Source organism: Sturnira hondurensis, unplaced genomic scaffold (assembly GCF_014824575.4).
Source record: "Sturnira hondurensis isolate 20B ecotype Veracruz unplaced genomic scaffold, ASM1482457v3 Scaffold0011253, whole genome shotgun sequence".
NCBI lineage: Eukaryota > Metazoa > Chordata > Mammalia > Chiroptera > Phyllostomidae > Sturnira > Sturnira hondurensis.
This window is the reverse complement of record NW_028083884.1, coordinates 2,173,902-2,186,691: the sequence shown is the minus strand read 5'-3', so window position 1 is coordinate 2,186,691 and position 12,790 is coordinate 2,173,902.

Below are 12,790 nucleotides of genomic sequence, written 5' to 3'. Positions count from 1 at the left end.
GAAGTCCCCCCCATCCGTTACAGCCCCCGGGGGTTTGGGAGCGCTTTCCTCGAAGCCCACTTTGCCCTTTCCTCCTGATCCCTGCTTCTCCTCTGCCCCTCCCTCCTCTGCAAGCACANCGTGATCACAGCCATGTGATTGGCTGTCATACATGTAGTACATCCAAGCCGTACATGCAGATCCGGCGAGCCACGTGGGAGGTCACTAAGGGACAGAGGCAGATGGCCTCTTGGGCCGGAAGTCCCCCCCATCCGTTACAGCCCCCGGGGGTTTGGGAGCGCTTTCCTCGAAGCCCACTTTGCCCTTTCCTCCTGATCCCTGCTTCTCCTCTGCCCCTCCCTCCTCTGCAAGCACAGCAAGCACAGGCCGGAGGCCTCGTGGTCTGTACCCATCTGCCGACTGCAGCCGGCCAGGATGACGTCCCTGTGTTTGCTTACAACAGAACCACAGACCAGACCAAACCAAACATTTGTTCTTTGCTTCTAGGTATGTAAAAGGAAAGTATATACTTGATACTGACTGTGGAGAGTGGGAGAGTGACGGAAAGGAAATGGCTGGTGGCCGTGGCCAGAACAGACAGACCTCCCCCCACCCCCATGGCAGTTTGGCTGCAGGGCTGAGAAGGAAGGTCTTGGCCTGTGGTGGAGTCTTCAAGGTTGGGGGGTTGGGATGTCCTCAGGAAAGTGGGGAAGCAAGTCTGAGCTGGGGTAGGTCAGTTCGGACCCAGGAGAGGATGCAAAGGGAAGGGAAAGGCTGTGGGCAGTGGCGGAAAGGAGGGGGGTGTTGGATAGGGTTGGGGTTTGGGGACAGGGACCCCACACACCATCTGTGAGTCTCTGAGTACAAGAAAGTTAATCAGCTCATTTAACGCAAAGACTAAACTTTGTCCCAGAGAGAGAGAGAGAGGAGTACTTTAATAGTTAGAGCGGCTTCACACACCTACCTGCACCAGAACCCCACTTCCCGGGAGTGACAGGGCCTTTCTGTCTCACTGGGTGAGGGCGCCTCATTGCATGTGGTTGTGGTGCTTAGAGATGCCTAGTTGGTGCCCGGCCTGGGCCATCCAGAGAAGCCCACTGCTGGGGACGGGGTCACTGCCATGGGCAGGAGTATCCAACCTTCGGCCCAGGGTGGCTGGGAATGGGGCCCAGCACCAAATCGTAAATTTGCTTAAAACATTATGTGATTTTTTTCATGAATATGTGTCGCAATGTATTTAATCTGTGGCCCAAGACAACTCTTCCTCTTCCAGTGTGGCCCAGAGACGCCAAAAGGCTGGACACCCCTGGAAGTGATGGAACAGCCTCTGAAACAACTGCATCCCAGGTGTGTGTATTTACTTTAAAAAGAACAAACAAAAACCCTAGAAACCAACATCCTGTGAGCCCTTCCCAGACAGCTTGAGCACGTCTGCACTCTCGCTCTGGGGACCCCTGGACTGAGAGAACAATGAATGAGTGAGCGGCTTCGCTCCAATCAGGGCAGCCACTGCTGGGGGCCTGGGCAGGGACACCCCACCGAGCAGCAGCGTGGTTTCTGCTGCTCTGAACCGAAGGACCATCAGCCCCCGCCCCCTCTAGGCCAGTCCGACAGTTAAAGCAAGCACTGCAGAGTTAGTAGCATCTTGGAACCTGTTTTTCCCACATTAAAGGAAAAAACCGTCAGTGAACGGGTCCCCCCTCTGAAGAAACTGTGGTTTCTACAGCCTGAACTTGAGCAGCATCAAAAAGTTTTGTCCTCTGTTGCGTTTCTCAGAATCTTCCGGTGCGACGCCTGTTCTATCCCCGCCACCGTTTCCGTGTAGAAAGCCGGGTGGAGAGGTTTTCTTGAAAATGCACTTTACGGTCCCTCTTTCTGCCCCGCTCCCCCTCAGCCACTGCCACACCCTCACCTCTCTTTGCTGGAAGGAGCGCTCTGCATGCCAGTCCCTCTCTGAGAGGGGCTTCCAAGTGGTTTATTCGCTTTTCTTTTTCACGCTGCAAGAAGCAGCAGCACCTGCTGTTTTCCCGAACAGGTCCTTTGAACTTGCTGCAAGCGAAGCCATGCACGGTTTCATTCTGAGTGGCAATGCATGTTGCCTCCCCCCACCCCATCTGCTTCCAAGAAACACCCTGTTCCTCCCTTCCTAACCCACCTCCCGGGAACAGCAGCAAAATGGAAACAGGACCGTCAGCAGCAGCCCGCTGGTTCGGCTGTCTGTAAACACCGTGAAGACAATAGAGCCCTGCCTCCCTTTCCCATCGGAGCCGAATGCCGCGAGCAGTCCCCGCACTGAGGGCACATGGGCACAGCCAGCCGGGACAGATGCAATTAGCAGCGTTGCGTCTTTGTGTGCAAAGAATGGGAACCCGAACGCCACCACCTACGTGATGCCTCGCCGAGTCCAGTGTCTTGTCATTTCCACAAATAGTTCAATGGGTTTTTAAAATGCGTCTCCAAGAAGCAAAGAAAGGGCCGAAAAGAAAAACAGAATGACAATTCAGCCATCAGTTCCAAAGTGACTGGAGAGTTGCTCCGGGGACAGGGAAGCCAACCAACTTGAGGACTCTTCAAGCCAAGTTCAGATGGGGAGAGAGCCCAGTGGGCATAGGGCAGGCAGAGGGCAAGGCTGCCAGAAAAAGGACACATAAAGCCCCCCCACCATGTTCCCCAGGCAGCTGTCACACATGCCTTTGAGCCTCACTTTTCCCATCTGCCTAATGGGCACGTCACCCATGCCTTCTCTCTATACCTGTAGTGAAGCTCGAAGGAGGCCATTCAGAAGAACAAGAGCCAGTGCTTTGCCATCTGCAGGGCGGGGGGGGGGGGGGGGGGCNGGGGGGGGGGGGGGGGGGGGGGGGGGGGGGGGGGGGCGGTTCTTGTCGGGGAGAAAGGGCACCATTCCTAAGACAAATCAAGGACTAGAAGCCTCTCTAACCACCCCCTCCCACACTGAACACCGCCTCCCACAGGGGCAACCCTTAGGCAGCCCAGGGGTTAATGACGCAAATTTCATGCAACGCAGAACCACATGGTCTAGCCTCACGAGACTTGTGTGGTTGAAGACACACAGGCCAATGTGTTTTCCTTTTGTTTCCTCAAAACCCTGAAGGAGATCCAAATACCAAGTTCTGGGACTTGTTAAAATCCCCATTTCCCACCCACGCCCCCCCCACCCCCACCCCCACCCCTGCAGTCCTCCTGGCACCTCCCCCAGCTGCCCCTCCCTTCTCCTCTGTCTTCCCACTCAGGTAGCTCAGCCTGAGCTCTCCAGCCTAGGAAGGACCCTTCCTCCTTGCAGGGTAGGGGGGTGAGGGGTGGGGATTGGAGGGGGGTGGGAGTAACCCAGCTGGCCGGGATCGACTCCCCAGTGACAAAGTTGGCTGGGACCAGGGGAAGGCTGCTGAATTAATATTAATTATTCCACTGAAATGGTTTTGTTTGATGTTGTCCTCAAAGCTCTCCAGGGCCTGAACTTGAGAGCTGGTGAAAATGTTGAAACAAACATGCCTTTGGGGTATTCTCCTCTCCTAAGTCTCTCTTTCAAACTCACTTCCTGCTTTCTCTCTGGGTGAAAATGAAGGTGCAAGTTCCCCCTTCTGAGAAGCATCTTCCAGGGCAGAAACCCACAGCCTCTTGCTGCAGGGGTCAGCCAGTCCAATCCCGTCCAATAGTAGGTTATATCTGAACACCCCTGTCTACACGACTGCCGAGCCTCTGCTTGAATGCCTCCAGGGACAGGGAATTCTCTTCCTGCCCAACGATGGTGATGATGTTTGACTTCTCACTCTCCCTGAGGGAACTCTCCCCTAAGGGCAGGCACCCTTCCCACCTAGGCAGCCAGCTCCCGGTGGAGGCTGTAGAAGGTAAGGGATGACCCAGACGTGCCCACACAGCGCCTGGTGTACAGCAGGGGCCCCAAATGTCTGGGCAGATGCAAGTCTTTAAGGAAGATAGGTTCGCCTTGACCAGCCAGAATTCCAACAGCTTCTCAGGTTCACAGGTGCAGTTCTTTCTGGGGGGCGGAATTTGGAAGGTGCTACAACCAGGAGCTTGAAGGCAGCAGTCAGGACCATGGGTGTAGCCGGCCAGCCACTTACTTCCCAGGAACCTTGAACCTGTCATCCCCACTTGTCTATTTGCAAAATGTGATCAACATTCTCCATTCCCCTGTGGGCCTCACAGGCTGGTTTTAGTTTCAGTGGAGATCATGTATGTGTGAGCTGGAAAGAACACTATAAACATGCAGTTATTCTTTTTATTCTTATTAAGGAATAAAGAAAGAAACTATAGCCCTGGCTGGTGTGGCTCAGTGGATTGAGTGCCGGCCTGCAAACCAAAGGGTTGCTGTTCGATTCCCAGTCAAGGCACATGCCTGGGTTGCGGGCCAGGTCCCCAACTGGAGGCGCGCAAGAGGCAACTGATCCATGTATCTCTGGCACATTGATATCTCTGGCACATTCTCTCCCTCTCTTTCTCCCTCCCTTCTCCTCTCTCTAAAAATAAGTAAAAATCATTTTAAAAAAGAAAGAAACCATAGAAAGGCCTCCAACATTTCAATTTACCATTTTAACACTGCACCAAGAAAATACTGATACTTGACAAGAAGAAGAGCCCCTAATTGTCCCTGCCTACTGAGATGTGGGGGAAACGGGCTCGTCTGGTGTGGGACGGCTTCAGTCAACAGCCCTGGAAAATGGCACCCCCCGCTGCTGAAATCCGCCCTGACGCTGAATCTGAATCGTGCCGAAAGGGAGACCCATCGCAGAGGCCCCCCTCCTCCATCGCAGCAGAGACTCAAGGGCAGGGCTGAGCTTCTTCATCCCTGGGTCTCTGGGTCGGTCCTGCCGGGCTCAAGGGCTGTCAGCGGTGAGGTGCCCAGCCAGCACCTGTCCAAGAGAACAGGTGAGCAAGGGGCGTTCTCAAGGACACCGGCATCACCCTATTGGCTGGACCGAGACCCAGGCTTGTCCTCTGAGACTTCTCTCTTCTGTCTTCTCTCATTTTCTCCTCTGAGAGCGAATTCTGTGGCAGAGATGAACCAAAAGGGCGTGTCCTCCCACCAGGGTCTTCGGATTATTGAGTCCAGCCACGGGGTGGGCTCCCTCCTTAAATAAATGCCTGAAGCCTGGGTCCATTTCTCAGGTGTTCCTAAAGTGTCATAACGTTCGGGAGCAGGGCTCTAGTAAGGAGGTGACATTCTCTCTTCTCTTAGTTGAGCCAAGCCTGTCCTTGTTCGCTTTGCCTTCCAACAGCTAGTGACCGTGACAGCTGAAGTTGCCAGACAGTGTACACTTACGGCAGTTCCCAAACCGCCCACCGAGACACCCGGGTGTCAGAGCAAGCTGACAGGAGAATCACAGGCTGTTCTCACTTTTCAAGGAATGCACAGTGATAATAACGGGCACGGTGAATCCGCTCTAACTCGCTCACAGTGCCGACATTAGACCCCGCCATGTTCCTTCTGATGGAGTCATGCCTTTGCAAAGATGATTTTTGGTAGTGGCTGGGATTAAAACAATAACAACAACAACAATAATAATAATGCAAAAATAACTGTGGGACAGGATATAAAGGTGATGGTGTCAACCCGATTCCAAGGTTTTCGAAGCTATGTGGTGCTCACAGGTGCACCTGTTCCATTGGTAGTTAATTTTGGTTATTTTGAAATGAAACAGCACAACTCTGACCATTTTTAATTGTGCATTTTTTTTTTCAATCAGCTACTAAGTTGTTAGATGCAAATACCCACCCCACCCCCAGCACCGGCAGAGCCCCTGGTCCCAGGGCCGTGGTTACATATCCCCTTCAGGCTCAGTTCTTGACACAATGTCCCTTACAAACTGTGCCCCAGACGTGGGCAGAGCTCTGTGGCTGGCCCTGGTGGTGGTGATGACGTGTGTGCAAATGTGGACAGACATTGAGCTGTCCACTGAAGATGTGTACCCTTTACTGAACATTAGTGATACCTCAGTTTTATTTAATCTCTCCCACCCTCAAACAATAGTGAATCCCAGAGAGCTATAGGCAGGCAAGAGTGAGATTTCAGTCTATTATCCTGGGAGCTTCAGAAATAATAACTACTTTTCAGATCAAACTCTAGTAACAAAAGATGAAGATCGGGAGACATACTTTTAAAATCCAATGATGGGACAGGGAGGAATTTAATATCCCAACCGTTTTGAACTTTAAGCCTCTGTGCACACAGCCAGTCATTTCTTGGTCTCTGTGTTAATATAACTGTAGTACCAGGCAGTTTCTTGTACGAAGTCCGGTCGTTATTTAAAAAGGTAATAAACTCCCATCAGAACATTGTTTCCAAGCATTTTTTTATAAATCAGCAGGGATTTTAGAGATTAATGAAACAGCCTCCCATTGATGGCGTGGTGGGATATCTGGGGTCTTTGGGGCCCTGTGGAGGCCAAGGTGGCGGGGTGGGGGGGGGGCGGGGGGAGGAGTCCAGAACGCCTGCAGGAAGTGAAAGAAAACCTCCGCACAAGCAGGGGTGCCTCCTGCTCCTCCCCGCACAGCCCTGGGACTGCTGGGTGCCAGGAAGTGTAAGAGTGCCTGTCCCCGCCCTTGCTGCCCACCCAAGGCACAGCGCCACTGCCCCCTGCAAGCCAGGGTGGTGGCCCTGGTTAGCAGGCAGGGACCTAACGTTCCGGGGCTACCCCATCGCAGGACCTGGGCTCTCAGAAGCTGATTAGCACGCAGACACCTTTACATCTAGACCTGGGGAGGGGGCACCACTCTGGGGAGATCTCTGGGCGTGGGGGTGCCCAGGACTTTGGAGGTTCCTCCCATGCTGCAGGCCTCTCCCGCCCTCCATGGCTCACCAGCGCCCCCGTGAGCCCAAGCCGGGAACTTCGGGATGGCTGCTCCTCTCCTAGGAGGGGGGTTCTGGGGAGCCCTGGATGTCAGGGACAGCACGGGACAGCTCCTCCCTGGAAAGCCATCATTCCTGCTTGCCTGGAAAAGTCACAGACGACACAAGTGACTCCCCAAAGGACATTACCACATTCCCTGATCCTTCCTTTGGATGCAAAGTGCCTCTAGGAGAGACAACACTTCTCCCTGCTCTTCCCTCGGCCAACCCCTCTACTGGCGACCTTCTCTCAGACATCCTTCCCTTGAACTTGGCCACTTGGCTGGACTAGGTACCTGGCGTCTGGCTGCCAACGGAGCCATGTCCTGGCTGTGTTACCCAATCCCAGGCCTACCGGGTCTTCCCACCCCACCCTTACTCTCCCTACCCCCCCTCCCCCCTCCCCTGTGCCACTGTGAGCCACACCCTCTCCTGCTTGCAGACCAACTTCCAGTTCCGACGTCATTGGAATAACATTCAGACCCACCCCCTCACTCTGGGGTTCCTCCTCCCACCATTCGGAGGCCCCCCAGCCAAAGAGTCGGGACTTAGCCCGAATCTGCAAGCCCTCCTTGCAGAACCTTGGATACACCACACAGCCTCTCTGAGTCTCTAATATTTACTGATTCCCTATGGACAAGGCCTGTGCTATGCACAGTTATCTCACTGAATCGTATATGGGGACCCATGTTGTCCCCACCTAACAGGCGAGGAAAGTGAGGCTTGAGAAGAAATGCAACCTGCCCAAGACAACACAGCTAAAAAGTGGAGGAGCTGGGTAAGATTTAGGCAGTTGAACTTCAGGATCTTAACCCAAATTCTCATGGCAACCAATAGTCAAGAAGAAGAATAAGAAAAGTAACTGAAAGAAAATCTTTCACTGCTAAGATTCTGGGGAAAGCTGCAAACTTAGTAAAAAGTGGACCCACATACACCCACCTAGAAAAATTCGGGAATCTACCCCTTCTGGTGGGGGCAGGAACCACCCTCCTGGCAGGCCAGGGTCTCACCTCTACAATCACCAGCAGCTGTAAATGCAGATATCTGCAAGGCAGACGGCTTNGCGAGGAAAGTGAGGCTTGAGAAGAAATGCAACCTGCCCAAGACAACACAGCTAAAAAGTGGAGGAGCTGGGTAAGATTTAGGCAGTTGAACTTCAGGATCTTAACCCAAATTCTCATGGCAACCAATAGTCAAGAAGAAGAATAAGAAAAGTAACTGGAAGAAAATCTTTCACTGCTAAGATTCTGGGGAAAGCTGCAAACTTAGTAAAAAGTGGACCCACATACACCCACCTAGAAAAATTCGGGGATCTACCCCTTCTGGTGGGGGCAGGAACCACCCTCCTGGCAGGCCAGGGTCTCACCTCTACAATCACCAGCAGCTGTAAATGCGGATATCTGCAAGGCAGACGGCTTTTGTTCCCCTTCTTCTCACGGGGATAAGAGTGGCCGCATGTGGACCAAAAGCCACATACTTGCTCAGTCGGTCTCCCTCTGGAGACTCAGAAGCAGCAAATTCTTTTCCTGGGAACATCTCTATCAAGCAGACATCTGTTACTCTTAGGCGATCCGTATGCCATAACAGTTTAAAAAACAGAGTTTAAATGCCTAAATAAGAAGAAAAACAGTTTGCCCGTGTTGCAAAACAGCATATAAACTGTGCTGAAATTAGCACAAGGGAAACATTTATCTTCCCCAGATAATCTTGAAACTGGCCTTTTTTGATGGTGTATAATTATGTTTATTGGCATGGGAAGATGGCCATGATATATCACTAAAGGAAAAAAAACCTGGTTGCAAATACAAAGCCAGACTTTTTTTAAAAGAGCATCTGACTCCACCCCCCTGTCGGAGGGAAGCCCCTTCAGCCCCCCTGTTCTGCAGAAGGAAAGGAAGAATGGGTCGAGACCAGCTGCCTGGTGGCCCTCACCCCAAAAGACAAGAGAGAGTCCCACTGTTTTTTAGCTGGAATGGCGAAAGATTTGCCTGAGCCAAAATCTGGCCCAGCCTGGTGGAGTGAAAGGTGGCGGGGTGTGGGCCCTAAAAGACTGTGGGCTGGGTCCCTGTCCTGGCCCCACCCACCATAAGCCCTGCTGACCTACAGGTTCAGTGTCAATCCGCCACTGATACAGCAGACTCCACACCCACTTCTTAAGTCCGATACCATCCCAGTGTGCCCGGTGCATGGCAGGCGCTCAGGAAGTGGTGGGCCACTCCAGCCTCCTGAGTCTGCATTCGTGTGACGGTCACAGTGGGCACAACACTAAGGTGCCAGGCTATGAATGAGAGCAGCCGAGATCTGAGATGCTGGCATTCGTTCACTCGCTCACTCAGCATTACGGAAGCCCTGCCGCTTGGCTGCTCGGGGATCCCATTCAGTTCTGTCCTTGGGGAGAGAAGTCACAAACTGGTAACAGATAAATAGTCATGCACCAGGGCTCCGAAGGGGCTGGGAAGGGGTGTGTGGGTGGGGGGCTGTGTAACAGAGTCCTCAGGAAAGACCTGAGAAGCAGACACAGCCACAGAGGGGCAGCAGGTGAGACCGGTAGGGCAGGCGAGGTTGTCTTGACCTTGGCATCATGCGACCATAGTCATGACCTGAATTTTTATTCTGAGAACAAGCACAGGCACAGGCACAGGGGGAGCAGTGGAGGGGCGGGGGCGCAGGGAAGGCTGACTTGGGCTGTGCTGTTTTTTTAGGTCATTTCAAGATATTTTATTTTATTTATTTGTCTTAGAGGGGAAGGGAAGGAGAGAGGAAGAGAAACATCAATGTATGGTTGCTTCTCATGCATCCCCTGCTGGGAACTGGCCCCTGCCGGGAACTGGCCTGCAACCCAGGCATGTGCCCTGACTGGGAATCGAACCACACTTGTCTGGTTCGCAGGCCCACGCTCCATCCACTGAGCTACACCAGCCAGGGCACAGGTCTGTGCTTTTAAAAGATGGGTTCTGGAGGAAGATGGGGAGGGGCTGTGGAGGGAGGAGGACTGACCGTGGAGGAGGCTGTTACAGCCATCGGGACAAGAGAGGAGGGAGGCAGCCTGATCAGGGCCCAGGGCTGTGGAAACGGGAAGGCACAGATGCGTTCAAGCTGCGTCCGGGAGCAGAATCTAGAGGATAACTGATGGGTCATCGGACGCAGAAGTGCAGGAGAGGAGAGACTCACCGGCCACCTCCAGATGCCCCTTCACAGTGGCTCTGTGGGAAACGGGGGGTGGGGGGGAATCCTCCCTCCGGGTGGGCGCAGCACCATCAATGCTCTCTGAGCACCCGGAGAAGGCACGACCTACGGGACCCTCACTCAGAGGAGGAGGGGACCCCGGGCCTCCAGGTGAGGAGCTGTGCACTTGCAAAGCCCCCGATGCCTATGGGAATCCGCGGAGAGCCCATCTGCTAAGGTTTGGGGACCTTTGCACAAGGACGCTCCCCCTGATCCTCCTGCTAGGCGGGCGGTTTCTCCCCTTCCTGCCCAGGCAGCCCTGTTCACAGCTCATGGCATTGTTTGCAACTAACCTTGAGAAGAAACACAAATTTTAAAGCCCTGGGAGCTAATGGTTCCACGAAACCATTTGGCACTTCAATAAACGCAGGTTCTAGAACATCCGCAGCCCAAGTGAAAGGAAACAGTGACAGAGTGCGAGCCTCGCGGTTTGCAAAGCTTGTAAACAAAGTGTGCTCCCAAAGCCAGAGCCGGAACCTGGGCGGTGGGTCCCAATTCATCAGCTCCCAACTCTATGGCACGTGAAGGGGACGTATGTCCCGGGTAACAAAACCAGCATGGGGAATTAGTTAACTAAATTCTCCATTCTCCAGAGCTCACCAAGGCTGGAATAAAAAGCTATCTCCACAAGAACAGAGCCACTCATTCATTCTTGTGTTTTGTTTTGTTCTTAAAGAGATCACGTCAGGCCTGGGAACCAAAGGGTCGCAGATTTGATTCCCAGTCAGGGCGCAGGCCAGGTCCCCAGTGGGGGACGTGTGAGAGGCAACCACACACTGATGTTTCTTTCCCTCTCTTTCTCCCTTCCTTCCCCTCTCGTTAAAAAGAAATAAATAAATACATAATCTTAAAAAAAGAGAGATCACTTTACTACCAGTGTCAGTGTGAAGCTTACCATCCTGATACGTAAGGGAAAGACAAAACGTCTGAGCTTGTGAACTGAGGAGATGACAAGAACCAGCTGGCCCTGTCCCAGTGGTCCCTTGCCCGGGGGGCCAGTCACTTTCATGTAGCAGTTTCGGTAAAGGCTCGATCTCATCTCCTGACCAGCTACGCCCTGGAGGCAGGCTCTCTGCCTCTTTCTTCCACCCCCTGCGGTCCTCTCTCTAGTATTTGGCCTGGGCTGTAGTAGGTGCTCATTAAGCATCTGTTCTGTGAGTCAGTGAGCATCGTTGCCCAAAGACTACTTCCACCCCAGCCCCGTGCTTCTCTGGGGCCCTGCCCAGACCAGGGCTGGACAGAAAAGGGAGCGGGGGGCGGGGGTGGTCAGGGGTAGAAAGGGTTTGGCTCCGCCTCAGATTCTACCGCTCACCAGCACGTGCCTGTGTGGGCCACAGCCTTAATGGTTTTTGTCTTCTGGTCTCTCAAATGGGAGATGTAGCTGTTCTCTCACTTTTGGAGGGGTTGTGTATGAGGCAACGAAAAAGAAGCACTTGGAAAGGTGTTCTACATGTGTGAGGTGACCCCACGCACCTGCTGCAATGGAGAGGCTGCAAGGGTACAGTGCCGCGGCGGGGACCTGGACCACAACTCACTCTTAGAAAGCCAGGCAGCTCAGTAGAGTCGATTTGCAGGTATAATTAATGACTACAAAGTCGCAGAAGAACACATCACCCAGCCATGCTCTTGTATCCGGAAACAGGAGGTCAGGGCACGAACTACAGAGCCAGCAGATAACATGAATATGCCAGTTTTCTGTTATAAGGCAAGAAGGCATGCTGGGGCCTGCGGCTAACTGGAGAGTACACTCACCCTCTGCCCAAAGCACTTGCACTGAAAGATTTAAAACACATGCCCCATCGAACACATCTTGGGCCTCACCAGCAGGTGGAGAGATTGAGGCCCTGCAGACCGTTGCACTGAGCGTGACTTTTTCCTGATGCTTTGACAGCTGGGGGGCCTTGTTGCCCCCCCTCTCCCCCCTGCCCAGGGCCAGCCAGTTCTTAGTGACAGTGCACAGCCCAGCTCCAGCACGCCTCCCATACACAATCCAACCTGCGGGGCGCCTACCCCAGCCACCTTGTTCCCCAGGCCTCACACTCCATGCTACCCACCCTCGTCATGCACAGCTAGGCACCCAGGGCCAGGTACCAGACAGCTAGGGACAGCCCCTGTGCCCCAGAGCTCGTGGAAATTATTTGAACCGGCCAATCGGAAGCCTGCTCGTCTTCCTGTGGAAACACAACAAAGCCTCTTGCCCACATTCTCCCGTCACTCCCGCTGCATCCTCATCGGCCTGGGGCTTCCCCACGTGGCCTGGAGCGGTGTGGGCCGCCCCCACCTCCTAGGAACGGCAACACTCCCTCTTTCCTAGGCTCCTCACTCAACCTGAATAAGAATAAAACCTGTAAACCCCCGGAGCAAAGATTCCATGGCTGCTTTAAGGCCATGGAATCTTTACGCCATCGGCACCTAACATCATCCGTAGCACCTGGCAGATGCGATTTAAATACCAGCCAATGAATGGATGGATGGATGGACAGACAGGGGTGAGCATGCAAAGTTGGCTGCATGAATGCCCTATGCCCCAGGCTCCCACTTGCGGTGGCTCGGGAAGCTGAACTGCGTGTGCACCTGCCTCAGTCCTGATTGGTGGCCGGGCAGGAGAGAGCCCAGGGAAGTGGCCAAGTTCACACCGGTGGGAGTCAGCTGCGGTTAAACACACGCGGCTCACCCTCCTGCTGGCACCCAGCTTCGCGGGCAGCACCTCAGTCAGAGGCT